Source organism: Leucopleurus acutus, assembly GCF_964270905.1.
Source record: "Leucopleurus acutus genome assembly, chromosome: 8".
Lineage (NCBI taxonomy): Eukaryota > Metazoa > Chordata > Mammalia > Artiodactyla > Delphinidae > Leucopleurus > Leucopleurus acutus.
In genome coordinates, this window is record NC_139151.1 from 47,810,531 (window position 1) to 47,824,150 (window position 13,620).

General features: G+C 38.7%; 1 long non-coding RNA gene across 1 annotated transcript in view; it reads left to right on the forward strand.

The window, feature by feature from the left end:
- The first annotated feature begins 2,675 nt into the window (after positions 1-2,675).
- LOC309965421 overlaps positions 2,676-13,620 on the forward strand; it is a 344,014-nt gene continuing 333,069 nt past the window's right edge. Inside the window, exon 1 of the long non-coding RNA XR_014326388.1 lies at positions 2,676-2,755. This is a non-coding gene — a long non-coding RNA (uncharacterized lncRNA). The remainder of the gene's footprint in view (positions 2,756-13,620) is intronic.

Genomic DNA, 13,620 nt, shown 5'->3' on the forward strand with positions numbered 1-13,620 from the left:
GCGTTTGTTTGTTGGAAGATTTTTAATCACAGTTTCAATTTCAGTGCTTGTGATTGGTCTGTTCATATTTTCTATTTCTTCCTGATTCAGTCTTGGCAGGTTGTGCATTTCTAAGAATTTGTCCATTTCTTCCAGGTTGTCCATTTTATTGGCATACAGTTGCTTGTAGTAATCTCTCATGATCTTTTGTATTTCTGCAGTGTCAGCTGTCACTTCTCCTTTTTCATATCTAATTCTATTGATTTGAGTCTTCTCTTTTTTTCTTGATGAGTCTGGCTAATGGTTTATCAATTTTGTTTATCTTCTTAAAGAACCAGCTTTTAGTTTTATTGATCTTTGCTATCGTTTCCTTCATTTCCTTTTCATTTATTTCTGATCTGATTTTTATGATTTCTTTCCTTCTGCTAACTTTGGGGTTTTTTTGTTCTTCTTTCTCTAATTGCTTTACGTGCATTTTTATGTCCTCTTTGATTTCTTCAGTGATCACTTCGTTATTAAGTTGTGTATTGTTTAGCCTCCATGTGTTTGTATTTTTTACAGATCTTTTCCTGTAATTGATATCTAGTCTCATAGCATTGTGGTCGGAAAAGATACTTGATACAATTTCAATTTTATAACAATTTACCAAGGGTTGATTTGTGACCCAATGTATGATCTATCCTGGAGAATGTTCTGTGAGTACTTGAGAAAAATGTGTATTCTGTTGTTTTTGGATGGAATGTCCTATAAATATCAATTAAGTCCATCTTGTTTAATGTATCATTTAAAGCTTGTGTTTCCTTATTTATTTTCATTTTGGATGATCTGTCCATTGGTGAAAGTGGTGTGTTAACGTCCCCTACTATGAATGTGTTCCTTTGGATTTCCCCTTTTATGGCTGTTAGTATTTGCCTTATGTATTGGGGTGCTCCTATGATGGGTGCATAAATATTTACAATTGTTATATCTTCTTCTTGGATCGATCCCTTGATCATTATGTAGTGTCCTTCTTTGTCTCTTCTAATAGTGTTTATTTTAAAGTCTATTTTGTATTATATGAGAATTGCTACTCCAGCTTTCTTTTGGTTTCTATTTGCATGAAATATCTTTTTCCATCCCCTTACTCTCAGTCTGTATGTGTCTCTAGGTCTGAAGTGGGTCTCTTGTAGACAGCAAATATATGGGTCTTGTTTTTGTATCCATTCAGCCAATCTGTGTCTTTTGGTGGGAGCATTTAGTCCATTTACATTTAAGGTAATTGTTGATATGTATGTTCCTATTCTCATTTTGTTAATTTTTTTGGGTTCGTTATTGTAGGTTTTTTCCTTCTCTTGTGTTTCTTGCCTAGAGAAGTTCCTTTAGCAGTTGTTATAAAGCTGGTTTGGTGGTGCTGAACTCTCTCAGCTTTTGCTTGTCTGTAAAGGTTTTAATTTCTCCATCAAATCTGAATGAGAACTTGCTGGGTAGAGTAATCTTGGTTGTAGGTTTTTCTCCTTCATCACTTTAAGTATGTCCTGCCAGTCCCTTCTGGCTTGCAGTTTCTGCTGAAAGATCAGATGTTAACCTTATGGGGATTCCCTTGTGTGTTATTTGTTGTTTTTGCCTTGCTGCTTTTAATATGTTTTCTTTGTATTTCATTTTTGACAGTTTGATTAATATGTGTCTTGGCATATTTCTCCTTGGATTTATCCTGTATGGGACTCTCTGTGCTTCCTGGACTTGATTAACTATTTCCTTTCCCATATTAGGGAAGTTTTCAACTATAATCTCTTCAAATATTTTCTCAGTCCCTTTCTTTTTCTCTTCTTCTTCTGGAACCCCTGTAATTCGAATGTTGGTGCATTTAATGTTGTCCCAGAGGTCTCTGAGACTGTCCTCAGTTCTTTTCATTCTTTTTTCTTTATTCTGCTCTGCAGTAGTTATTTCCACTATTTTATCTTCCAGGTCACTTATCCGTTCTTCTGCCTCAGTTATTCTGCTCTTGATCCCATCTAGAGTATTTTTAATTTCATTTATTGTGTTGTTCACCATTGTTTGTTTCATCTTTAGTTCTTCTAGGTCCTTGTTAAATGTTTCTTGCATTTTGTCTATTCTATTTCCCAGATTTTGGATCATCTTTACTATCATTATTCTGAATTCTTTTTCAGGTAGACTGCCTATTTCCTCTTCATTTGTTAGGTCTGGTGGGTTTTATCTTGCTCCTTCATCTGCTGTGTGTTTTTCTGTCTTCTCATTTTGCTTATCTTACTGTGTTTGGGGTCTACTTTTTGCAGGCTGCAGGTTCGTAGTTCCCGTTGTTTTTGGTGTGTGTCCCCAGTGGCTAAGGTTGGTTCAGTGGGTTGTGTAGGCTTCCTGGTGGAGGGGACTAGTGCCTGTGTTCTGGTGGATGAGGCTGGATCTTGTCTTTCTGGTGGGCAGGTCCATGTCTGGTGGTGTATTTTGGGGTGTCTGTGGCCTTATTATTATTTTAGGCAGCCTCTCTGCTAATGGGTGGGGTTGTGTTCTTGTCTTGCTAGTTGTTTGGCATAGGATGTCCAGCACTGTAGCTTGCTGGTCGTTGAGTGAAGCTGGGTGCTGGTGTTGAGATGGAGATCTCTGGGAGTTTTTTGCCGTTTCATATTATGTGGAGCTGGGAGTTGTCTTGTGGACCAGTGTCCTGAAGTTGGCTCTCCCACCTCAGAGGCACAGCACTGACTCCTGGCTGTAGCACCAAAAGCTTTCATCCACATGGCTCAGAATAAAAGGGAGAAAAAGTAGACAGAAAGAATTAGTATAAGTAGAAAGAAAGAAAGAAAGAAGGGAGGGAGGAAGGGAAGGAAGAAAAAAAGAAAGAAAGAAGATAAAGTAAAATAAAATAAAGTTATGAAATTAAAAAATAATTATTAAGAAAAAATCAAAACAAAACAAAATGGACGGATAGAACCCTAGGACAAATGGTGGAAGCAAAGCTGTACAGACAAAATCTCACACAGAAGCATACACATACACACTCACAAAAAGAGGAAAAGGGGAAAAAATAATAAACCTTGCTCTCAAAGTCCACCTCCTTAATTTGGGATGATTGGTTGTATATTTATGTGTTCCACAAATGCAGGGTACATCACGTTGACTGTGGAGCTTTAATCTGCAGCTTCTGAGGCTGCTGGTAGAGATTTCCCTCTTTGTTCTCACAGCTCCCAGGGGCTCAGCTTTGGATTTGGCCCCGCCTCTGCGTGTAGGTCGCCGGACGGCGTCTGTTCTTCGCTCAGACAGGACGGGGTTAAAGGAGCCGCTCATTCGCGGGCTCTGGCTCCCTCAGGCCGGGGGAGGGAGGGGCACGGCGTGCGGGGCGGGCCTGCGGCGGCAGAGGCCGGCGTGACGTTGCACTAGCCTGAGGCGCGCCGTGCGTTCTCCCGGGGTAGTTGTCGCTGGATCCCGGGACCCTGGCAGTGGCGGGCTGCACAGGCTCCCCGGAAGGGGGGTGTGGATAGTGACCTGTGCTAGCACACAGGCTTCTTGGTGGCGGCAGCAGCAGCCTTAGCGTCTCATGCCCGTCTCTGGGGTCCGCGCTTTTAGCCGCGGCTCACGCCCGTCTCTGGAGCTCCTTTAAGCAGCGCTCTTAATCCCCTGTCCTCGCGCACCAGGAAACAAAGAGGGAAGAAAAAGTCTCTTGCCTCTTCGGCAGCTCCAGACCTTTTCCCGGACTCCGTCCTGGCTAGTCGTGGCGCACTAACCTCCTTCAGGCTGTGTTCACGCCGCCAACCCCAGTCCTCCCCCGGCGCTCCGACCGAAGCCCGAGGACGGAAGCCCGAGCCTCAACTCCCAGCCCCGCCCGCCCCGGCGGGTGAGCAGACAAGCCTCTCGGACTAGTGAGTGCCAGTGGGCCCTGATCCTCTGTGCGGAATCTCTCCGCTTTGCTCTCCGCACCCCTGTTGCTGTGCTCTCCACCGCGGCTCCGAAGCTTTCCCCCTCCGCCACCCGCAGTCTCCGCCTGCGAAGGGGCTTCCTAGTGTGTGGGAACCTTTCCTCCTTCACAGCTCCCTCCCACTGGTGCGGGTCCTGTTCCTATTCTTTTGTCTCTGTTGTTTATTTTTTCTTTTGCCCTAACCAGGTACGTGGGGGGTTTCTTGCCTTTTGGGAGGTCTGAGGTCTTCTGCCAGCGTTTAGTAGGTGTTCTGTAGGAGTTGTTCCACGTGTAGATGTATTTCTGGTGTATCTGTGGGGAGGAAGGTGATCTCTGCGTCTTACTCTTACGCCATCTGCCCGGAAGCGTCCCCCCCATCACATTTTATGAGTACTTATATTCCTCCACCTAAGCACAGCTCACTTATTTATTGAATTTTCCTTCTTTACCATATGCTCCATAAAGATATATAGTATCTAGATGTAAAACAAGCTTATTATTACTACCCTCTACTAACAAGAACAATTATGAATTATTACAAAGGACACATTCCTCACCATTAACATTGGTATGACTTATTAAAAATAATAACGACTAGCATTTTAATAATGCTTTCAATTTCAAAAGGCTTATCTTCACATGTAGATAAATTATATTTATCTGGCTTAAGGTATCAGAAAAGAACAATAAAAGTGTCCTTTTACTTTGTGTGTTCTTTTTCATTACATCCTTGCAAATTGTGGTAATTATCTGAAGCAAATCTTTATCATCTGATAGAAGTCCCGTGAATTAGGTGAGATACTAACACTGTTCTACAGCTGTGACTCCCAAGACTCAGAGCCACCTCCTGTTAGCAGGCACTTGGTTGAGCTTAGCTTGAAACTGTGGTCATCTGACACCAGTCCAGTGCACCCTATGTACCCTGTTGGTACCGTATGTCATGTTTTGATTTAAACAAGAAAGCTGAGCATGGAGATTGATGATATAAGTGTATTTTTATGGTGACTCTATCAATAATCCCTTAAACAGCACTTCAGAGTTTAGTGATGCCTTAAAAATATATCACCTAAATAAAGGTTTCTCTAAAAGGCTTACAAATCACAAAATAGGATTCTTAGCACAAGTACTGAATTCAGTACTTTATTGCAGTTAAGTTAGACATGTTAAGGATCATTGATACATGAAATCATGTTAGTTGATGACATGTCTTGAGCCCCATTAAACAGAAAATGAAAAATACCAGCTTATCATAGAAGGAGCAAGCATGGGCTGCAGAGTCAGTAAAATTCTTGCTGCAATCCCAGTTAGGATGCTTTCTTGTAGGGTAACTTATAGATGAGTTTCTTACCCTCTGTGAGCCTCAGTTTTCTCTCCTGTAATGGGCATAGCAACACACCCATCCGTATTTGTTATAGCAAGTAGTGATAATGTACTGAGTCCAGAATAACCTTTAGCATATTTTGTAGTTCAGTAAATCACAGCTGTGGTTAATATGATTATTTATTAACATTATTTGTAGTATTTATATATTATAATTGAGTGTACAATAAGTAAAGATAAAAGATGTTGTATTAGAATCACCTCCTCCCCTTTTAGCACTAATCAGAACTCTTAAAGGAAAGCACTTCGTTCTCTCTAAAAGGCCAATTGGAATTGAATTTATTGGAGTTACAACAAAAGAATAGGTTAGCTTGAGATACATTTCTTATGTAAAAAGAAGTGCCTGGCAAATTGTTTAGAATGTTAGATCTCTGTGCTCCTTGTTTCATTTCTTTGTACCTCAGTTTCTGATGTGACAGGAAAGGCCTCTAAAATCTATCCTGTACAACTCTACATTCTGGGATTCTATGAAATGCCCTAGAGAGAGTCATCACCACAAGCTTACAATCTGGAAGGGGAGACAAGTAAACAAGTCTTTCTGTACCTTGACTCAAGAGATTTCACAGGGGTACAGCATGTATTGGTGTCCTCTGGGAGCCTGGAGGAGAGACCAGTTCTGCTTCTAGGTTAGGAGGATTCTCAGGTGGTTCCCACCAGGACCTGAAAGGCCAGTTGCTGAGGAAGCCTGGTTCCAAAAACCTAGGCCTTAGCGAAATACAAAAACCAAAGAATAATTTCTTGTGCCTTGATAAGAGTAGAAATGACATACCTAGTTTCTTTTAGCACTGCACCAAAAAATTATTCTCGAAGACTTCTCCTATACTTGTAAATATGGTAATAAACACATTGATGATAAACATATCAGCTGGTGTAGATTGCTGCACATCATATGTAGAATATAACATATTTTTTACTTATTTGCAGCAAAACCAAGGCAAGTGCCCAGCCCAGAATTGTTCAGTGGAAGCCCCTGCTTGGATGCCTGTTCACCACTGTACTGTGAGTTTATTTGATTATTCTAAGATTGGCAAGATTAAAGTATAATTATTTTTATATGTTGGAACAACCTTAGTGGAATGGGCTAGAATACTCTCTGAAATTCTGGAGTAGAGCAAACATTTTGAAAGGAGAAAGAATGTCTTCTCAGAAATCTCTGCATTATAAGAAGCACCGGTGATTAGGGATTACATGTATTTCTTTTTTGGAGTGAGAGTAACTTGTAAAGGATTTGTCGAAATGGGTTATTGGCGGTTTAGAATTGAATACTCTTTAAAATGAATGTGTTTGCACATGTATTTTTCTCAATAGCTGCATATTCAGCAATACTTGATTTTAGATGCCTTAGAGAAGGATTCTTTCTCTTCTTCCATTGTGTTGACTGTTTAATAGTGATGGGTACAGGTACATGGATTTGCAATTTTCAAGTCTTCCTGGTATAATAATAACCTCTGCATTTGTGTGAAATCTTCCATCAGAGAATTTTCAAATGCCTTAGAAACAAACAGGTCCTATGTCATCATTCCTGTGTTGTAAATGGGAAACTTAAATGCAAAGGAAGTAAGAATAGTGCATCGGTTGTAAGGTTGGGAATAGATTCTGGATGCCCTGACTGTCCTTTCATGAACTCATTCCATGACGCTGTGCTCTGAATAAGTGAAGAAAGTGGCTGATTGTATGATACGCTTTTATATATACATTGCCTGATAGAAATGACAGTGATTCCTCTGGGAACCGTGTGTGCTGTAACTGAGGGTTTGCCTGTCATGAAATAATTTGTGTGTGATGGGGACAAAAAGTTCAAAAGTTACTTTTGAGGCATTCCCCTCATTTGACCTACCTTGCAGGCAGTATAAAGTGATATGTGGAGTGCTTTAAATATCCTCATCTATTATTGAGATACAGGCTTCTGAAAGGTGCAGCTGGACTCTCATAGCATGACTTATGACTGTTAAAAGGCAGTAGGCCTGGAGGAGCCTACTTTTCACTCAGATTGTGTGAGAGAATGAAGCCTCTTTCCTTGACTTTTGCTTATCTGTGGAAGGTGAGAAGGTGGGATCACCTTTAATGAAGGAGTGATGATAATGCTAAGTTTTGAGGCATTCCTGCAGTGCAGAGGCAGCTCAGCTTGCTGGAGACATGGAGAATAAAAATGTCACACTTTTGTGAGCAGGTGGTCAGAGGGGAGTGCCTGCTTAGAGACTCTGCTGATGCCAGAGAAAGGACGGGTTTTAATAATTCTATTTCTTCATCAATCACTCCTTTTATTGTATCCTTAATGATATTATCTCGCAATTACTGATTTATAATGCCTATTTCTCCAAGAATACCATGTGCTCTTCAGGTTCCTAGTATACCTACACCTAGGTAAATCCCTGGGTACGTGGTAGAAGCTCTGTGAGTGTATATTTAATAAATGAATCTTCAATCTGTTGATTTCCTCTTTATAATAAGTTTTAATAAATTATTTTGTAACTCTCACATTTCTCGCTGAATAGGAATAAATATATTTTTACTTTGTTAGTTGGGTGGTTTCCGTTTCTCACCTTCAAGTGTCCTTTTATACTTTCTCCTTCAGAGTACCATTGAATATGCATTTTGAGGAATTTTGTTTTCAAACTAGACAAAATTTAGTAGTTAGATTCAGCTGTGTCAGGCACTATGGCAATTGCTAGAGATACAAAGGTAGATAGGATAGTGGTCCCATTTTATCAAATACATCCATGTATTCCAATTAGTAGCTGATCCTCCAATACACTGATAATTTCAGCTCAAAATAAAAGAAATTTGACATTTTAGTTACTTTGTGCAGTCTTATTGCAAGTAAATCCATGATTAGAATTCTGTCTTTTGGATTATTAAAAACAGCTCATCCTTCATAATTACTGTGGAGTTACCGCTGAGGATCTGAGAATCCCACATTAGGTCTTCCTGTTGTAGAACACTAAAGACCAAATAGATGACTACATTTAAGACCCTTCCTGAAGATCACAAGTCTGAAATGCCAACACTTCAGTCTGATTTTCAGTTCTATGGTCAGGTGAGAGCATCAAAAAGATGTTTCTTCTTGTTTCTGCCATAGAATTGGTAGCTGCTGGTTACGTAGATTTCCTTTGCCATTTCCTTAAAAGTAATACATCTCCCAGTGGGGCAAGCACTTTCTGGAGGAATTGCACAACCCGTAATGATTCTGCTTTCTCTGTCAGTAACCTCAGTCTACAAAAGTAGGCTCCTAGTGGCCATGTTTGGGCTCTGTGAGTCTGTGCCTGGCCATGACTGACTGATCCAAGAGGTAAATATCTGATCCCAGGTGAGCCTGTTGGGTTCTTTCTCCTGGGTATTTGAAATTTGTACCAGAGAGATATCAAACTGGTAGCCATCAGTATTGAATCATATGAATGACAATAGTTTGGAAAATATTCTATGAACCTCAGTTGCTGAGATTCCTTGAGTTGCTGTATATCTGCCCTTTGAGGTTTAGCTTGCTTAAATCTCTCTTTGATTTTGTGAGAAGGGCTCAATAACCTGCTGATAATCAGTAAGTTACATTTTTTTCCTTAAGTTATCTAGATTTTGTTTTATTTTGTTTGTTTGGGGGAATTTATTGCTCTTTGATTTATTTGCAGCCAAAAAGTAAACTCGCTTAACTAACATCTCCTGGTCAGCAACATTTATGGAGCTCCCACCAGAATTGATGTAATGAGTAGTTGTCTCAGACAGAATGAAGCACTCAGAACTGTGGGATTTTGATAATTTATAATAGTCCATTCATTTCAAATATCTGGTTATATATAACACTTGGGTACATAAAAATGTGCAAAGAATAATTTGGTAATGACTTAACTCACATTATAAACTGAGAAATATGGCTAGTTAACAATACAGTAATAAAAGTATATTTACATAACAAAAACTATATACAATATGTAAAGTAGTTCTGGTATTAATTTCCATTTTCTCATCTCTCAGGAAATAGAGAAAATCTTAGCCTCTAGCCTCCTGCGTTTAAGAGAATGTCTTGTCCCCCTCAAATCCTCTATGGGCTGAAGCAGGTTATAAATAAATTAATACATACTTACATTCATGATAAATGGATAGTCTCTGTTATCTTTGTGCATTTTTAAATTCACTTGATTCTTTCCTACATTTCTCTCCCCGGTGCCCTATTCTTTCTTGGTGTTTTGCGCTGGAATAATTGTATCCTTATAGCTGGGCTTTGTTACTTTAGTCAAAACAGTCCTGGTCTTTGTGTGTGCTTTTGCCTCCAGGTTCATTTTCAGTGCAGAGGTTTTATCCTTGGTTTTTCCAAGAAACTTTCTCTCTCCAAATTGTTTTTCAAATGCCTGTCAACAGCTACATATTGCCTTAAAAATGACTTCTGTTACTACTTGATCACTCTCCTCTTGGATGCTCTCTTTTTTTGGCACTGCAATCTCTGTAATAATGGGACCAAGAAGTGTTTTTAAAGACTTTTCCTTTTAGTCAGAATTACAATGTACAGATTGGGATTCAAGCTGAATAGAAAATTTACCTCTAGCAATTATACAGAAACATGGGCATATTTATACTTTGTGAATAATTATAAGTGAAATATCTTCTCTAGTGAGAAGTGTGACAGTTTTGTTTATTTATCTTTCCTTGCATGGCTACATTAAGCATTAGAATGATACCCTTCCTCACCTCTACACTTTACATTTAATTGGGTTGTATGCCCATTGGTTTGTACGATCACCAGTATGAACACAGTGGTTACCTGAACCCCTGCCACTTAGAAACAAATGAGAAGAGACCCACAGGTTCTGGGACTCAGGTGAAGACAGGCAGATCTCTGAATCTGGAGTGAACTAGGCTAAGAATCAGTTCCTGTCAGTTGGAAATAAAGAACCTTAGATTTAACCAGCTGCAGGAGGCTTGAGCGGCTGCTGCATTTCAGGGCAGGTCTCTGGACCACTCAGTATGACTATGGCCTATGAGTGGATTTGGTCACTTTGAGGAATGTCCCCAAACGCAATCCTTAGTTATTAAGCATTACTCAGAAATGGCTGTAATGTATAATTTTACTGATTAGACATATGATATATAAATATACATATTTGTCTAGAATAATTGCTTTGTTTCTCTTTATGTTTGCACACCCCTTAGTTCCTGGAAATTTAAAAATAATGTAATGAGAGGAGTTTCTAAAAGCTAAGTTGAAAAAAAAATCCCTGCTATTATGGAGCTTATCATGGATATTGTTATTTCTGCATATCTCTATTGTTATGTAGTATTCACCCATAAATAGATATGGGAAATCTTTTTAAAAATCATATAAGCATTTGCAAATAAGAACACTGTACTCTGAATACATCAACCCTTATTTACTCATTCAAGGAGCATTTACTGAGCATATTTTGTAAGTTGTAACTGACCCTTTGATTCCTCAGCATAGAGCAGGGAACAATACATGCATATAATCATTATACTCTGTAATACATGCTATATAATGGTCTGTACAAAAAGCTATAACTTTTCAGAATGGAGATTTGCCTCAAGATGGATTTTGGAAGACAGAATGTGCAGTTTTTGGTAATAGTTAAGTATAAAAGCTTTAGAATTGTATAAGTTTTGTGTTAAAATACAAATTCTGCCACTTACTAGCCGTATAACATTGGACAATCTACTTAATCTCTCTGAGTTTACACGTGTAACAGGATATTTTGAGATTTACATGAGATAATGCATGCCATGTGTTAACACAGCACCTGCCACGTGGTAATTGCTTGAAAAGTGGTGAGAGAAAAGGAAGAAAAGGATAGGTCATTCTAGAAAGTGATGGGGAAGGATGAATTGGTGAAGCAAAACATAAAGAACAGGCAATAACTCATTATTAATTTAGGGCTATTTAGGAGGGCCCTTTCTTCCAAAAGGATTCTGGCTTGTTCAGGAAGAGTTTCCAGGAGTTAATACACAACTCTTTAAGACTGTAAAAGGAGAAATCCTGAAGCTCTTGAAAAGAAACATTTGCCCTCTGACAGGCAAGAACTGATGATATGGAGTGTCATATTGAGATGTTTGTATTCTGAGTAATATAAAGCCATTTTTGAAGAGTGGGGCTAGATACTCTTTTTAATTTAAAAGCATATTAACATTTCACTACAATGTCTCTCTAGATTATGAAAGTAATTTTTCTCTTTTATGGGAAATCAATAAAAACAGACGTTCCTGTAAGAAACCAGAGGAGATGTTCTTTTAAAGTGTTTATTGTTTCAGCATGTTCTCCCAGACTGCCTCCCATTACCCACAATTGGGATCATTCCCTCTAATTGAAACCAGTTAATACAATGTGCATAAGCTATTCTATACTAGTGCAAAGGTTTTTTTCACCCTGTTTTGGTAGCTTCTCCCCCACCTTTTTTTCTCCACAGTTCATTGTGTGACTTCCTTTTGTATACAGCCCAAATAAATACCCAGACCATGGTACTTAGAAACATCCAATGCAGTCATAAAACAAATAATGTTGTGTCTGGTCTCTGGGTGTTGTAGAGTTCCTAGGAACACAGACCCACTGGGCAAACTCTGCTGCTGGGAAATTACACCCAGGATGGCTTTGACGGGTATTGGCTTTCCAAAGACGGCAAGGTTTTCATACCATCAGTGGTTAGTTCCCTTATAGAACAAAAAGTTAGGATGTTATCAGATGATCACAATTTTAGGAAAATTTTGGAAAATTACAGAGTACAGGGCTTTAAATTGGTCTACACTGGGATTAGAGTACATCTGGCCATATGGGTGGTAGCCGTAGGGTTAGAAAAGAATTCAGAGGGGAAATTTCCTTAGAAAAAATCACAATGCACTTTAAGAGATGTGAGCTCTGTGGAATGGCTCTGATTCCAACTTGGATGTAGTTAGGGCTTTGAATCAAGGAAAGTATGAGGAAGACTAGGTTGATACAATGGATATATTGCTTTTTCCCCCTCTCTTCTGGCCATTATAGTACTTTCGACTTGTACTGGTTTCCTCTCTAGGTTCGAAAGAACCAGCTGGGAACTGCAGGATTCATATCAAATAATTTTGTTACACTGATCTTTGAAGCATGCTCAGAAAGGGAACCCACAGTATTTATGGGTTTGGGGGGGGGTTCATGGGAGAGATGAAAGGGCATTTCCAGTGAGCACACATGAAAAATACACAGAGTAAAGAACTAAAGACATGTAAACATGTACCCAGCATGCCCTGTGCAGAGATGAAGGTTTCAAGTCCTGAGGTTGCTGGCAAGATCTGAGAAGCTATCCATCAGTGTTCTTATTTTTTTCCCCCAGATTTACTGAAATATAATTCACACACTATTATAATTCAACCATTTAAAGCACACAGTTCAGTGACTTCAGTACATTCAGAGTTGTGCTACTCTCACTACTACCAGTTTTAGAACATTTTCATGAGCTCACAAGAAACCCCATGTCCATTATAAGCCACTCCCCACTCCTCTTCCCTCCAGCTCCTGGCGATCACTAATCTGCTACCCATCTCTACGGATTTGCTTATTCTAGACATTTCCTATGAATGGAATTATAAAATACATGGCCCTTTGTGATTAGCTTCTTTCACTTAACTAGTATTTTCAAGGTTTAGCCATGTTGTAGCATATATCAGTTCTTCATTACTTTATCTTGATGAGTAATATTCTGTCATATGGCCATACCACATTTTGTTTATCCATTCATCAGTTGGTAGACATCTGTGTTGTTTGCCCTTTTTCATCATGTGAATAATGCTACTATGAGTATTCACATGCAACTTTTTGTATAGACATATGTTTTTACTTCTCTTGGATGTATACCTAGGAGAGGAATTACTGAGTTGTATGGTAACTGTGTTTAACCTTTGAGGTTAAACACAGTTAAACTGCCAGACTGTTTTGTAAAGCAGTTACACTATTTTACATTCCCACCGGCAATGTGCGAGGGTTTCAATTCTCCACATCCTCACAACGTTTGTTATTATCTGTCCTTTTTATTGTAGTCATACTAGTGGGTATGAAGTGATATCTCACTGTGGTTTTGATTTGCACTTCCCTAATAATTAGTAATGTGTTGAGCATCTTTTCATGTACTTTTAGGCTATTCTTTTATCTTTGGAGAAATGTCTATTTAGATTTTTTACCTATTTAAAAAATTTTTTTTTTGTCTTTAAGTCTTTGAGTTGTAAGAGTTCTCTATATGTTTTTAATACTAATTCCTTATTAGATATGTGATTTGCAAATATTTTGTACCATTCTGTGGATTGTCTTTTTACTTTTTGATACTCTCATTTGAAGCACAAAAATTTAAAATTTTGTTTTTATATATACACTATATATATACAGTATATATATATATATATATACACACACACACACA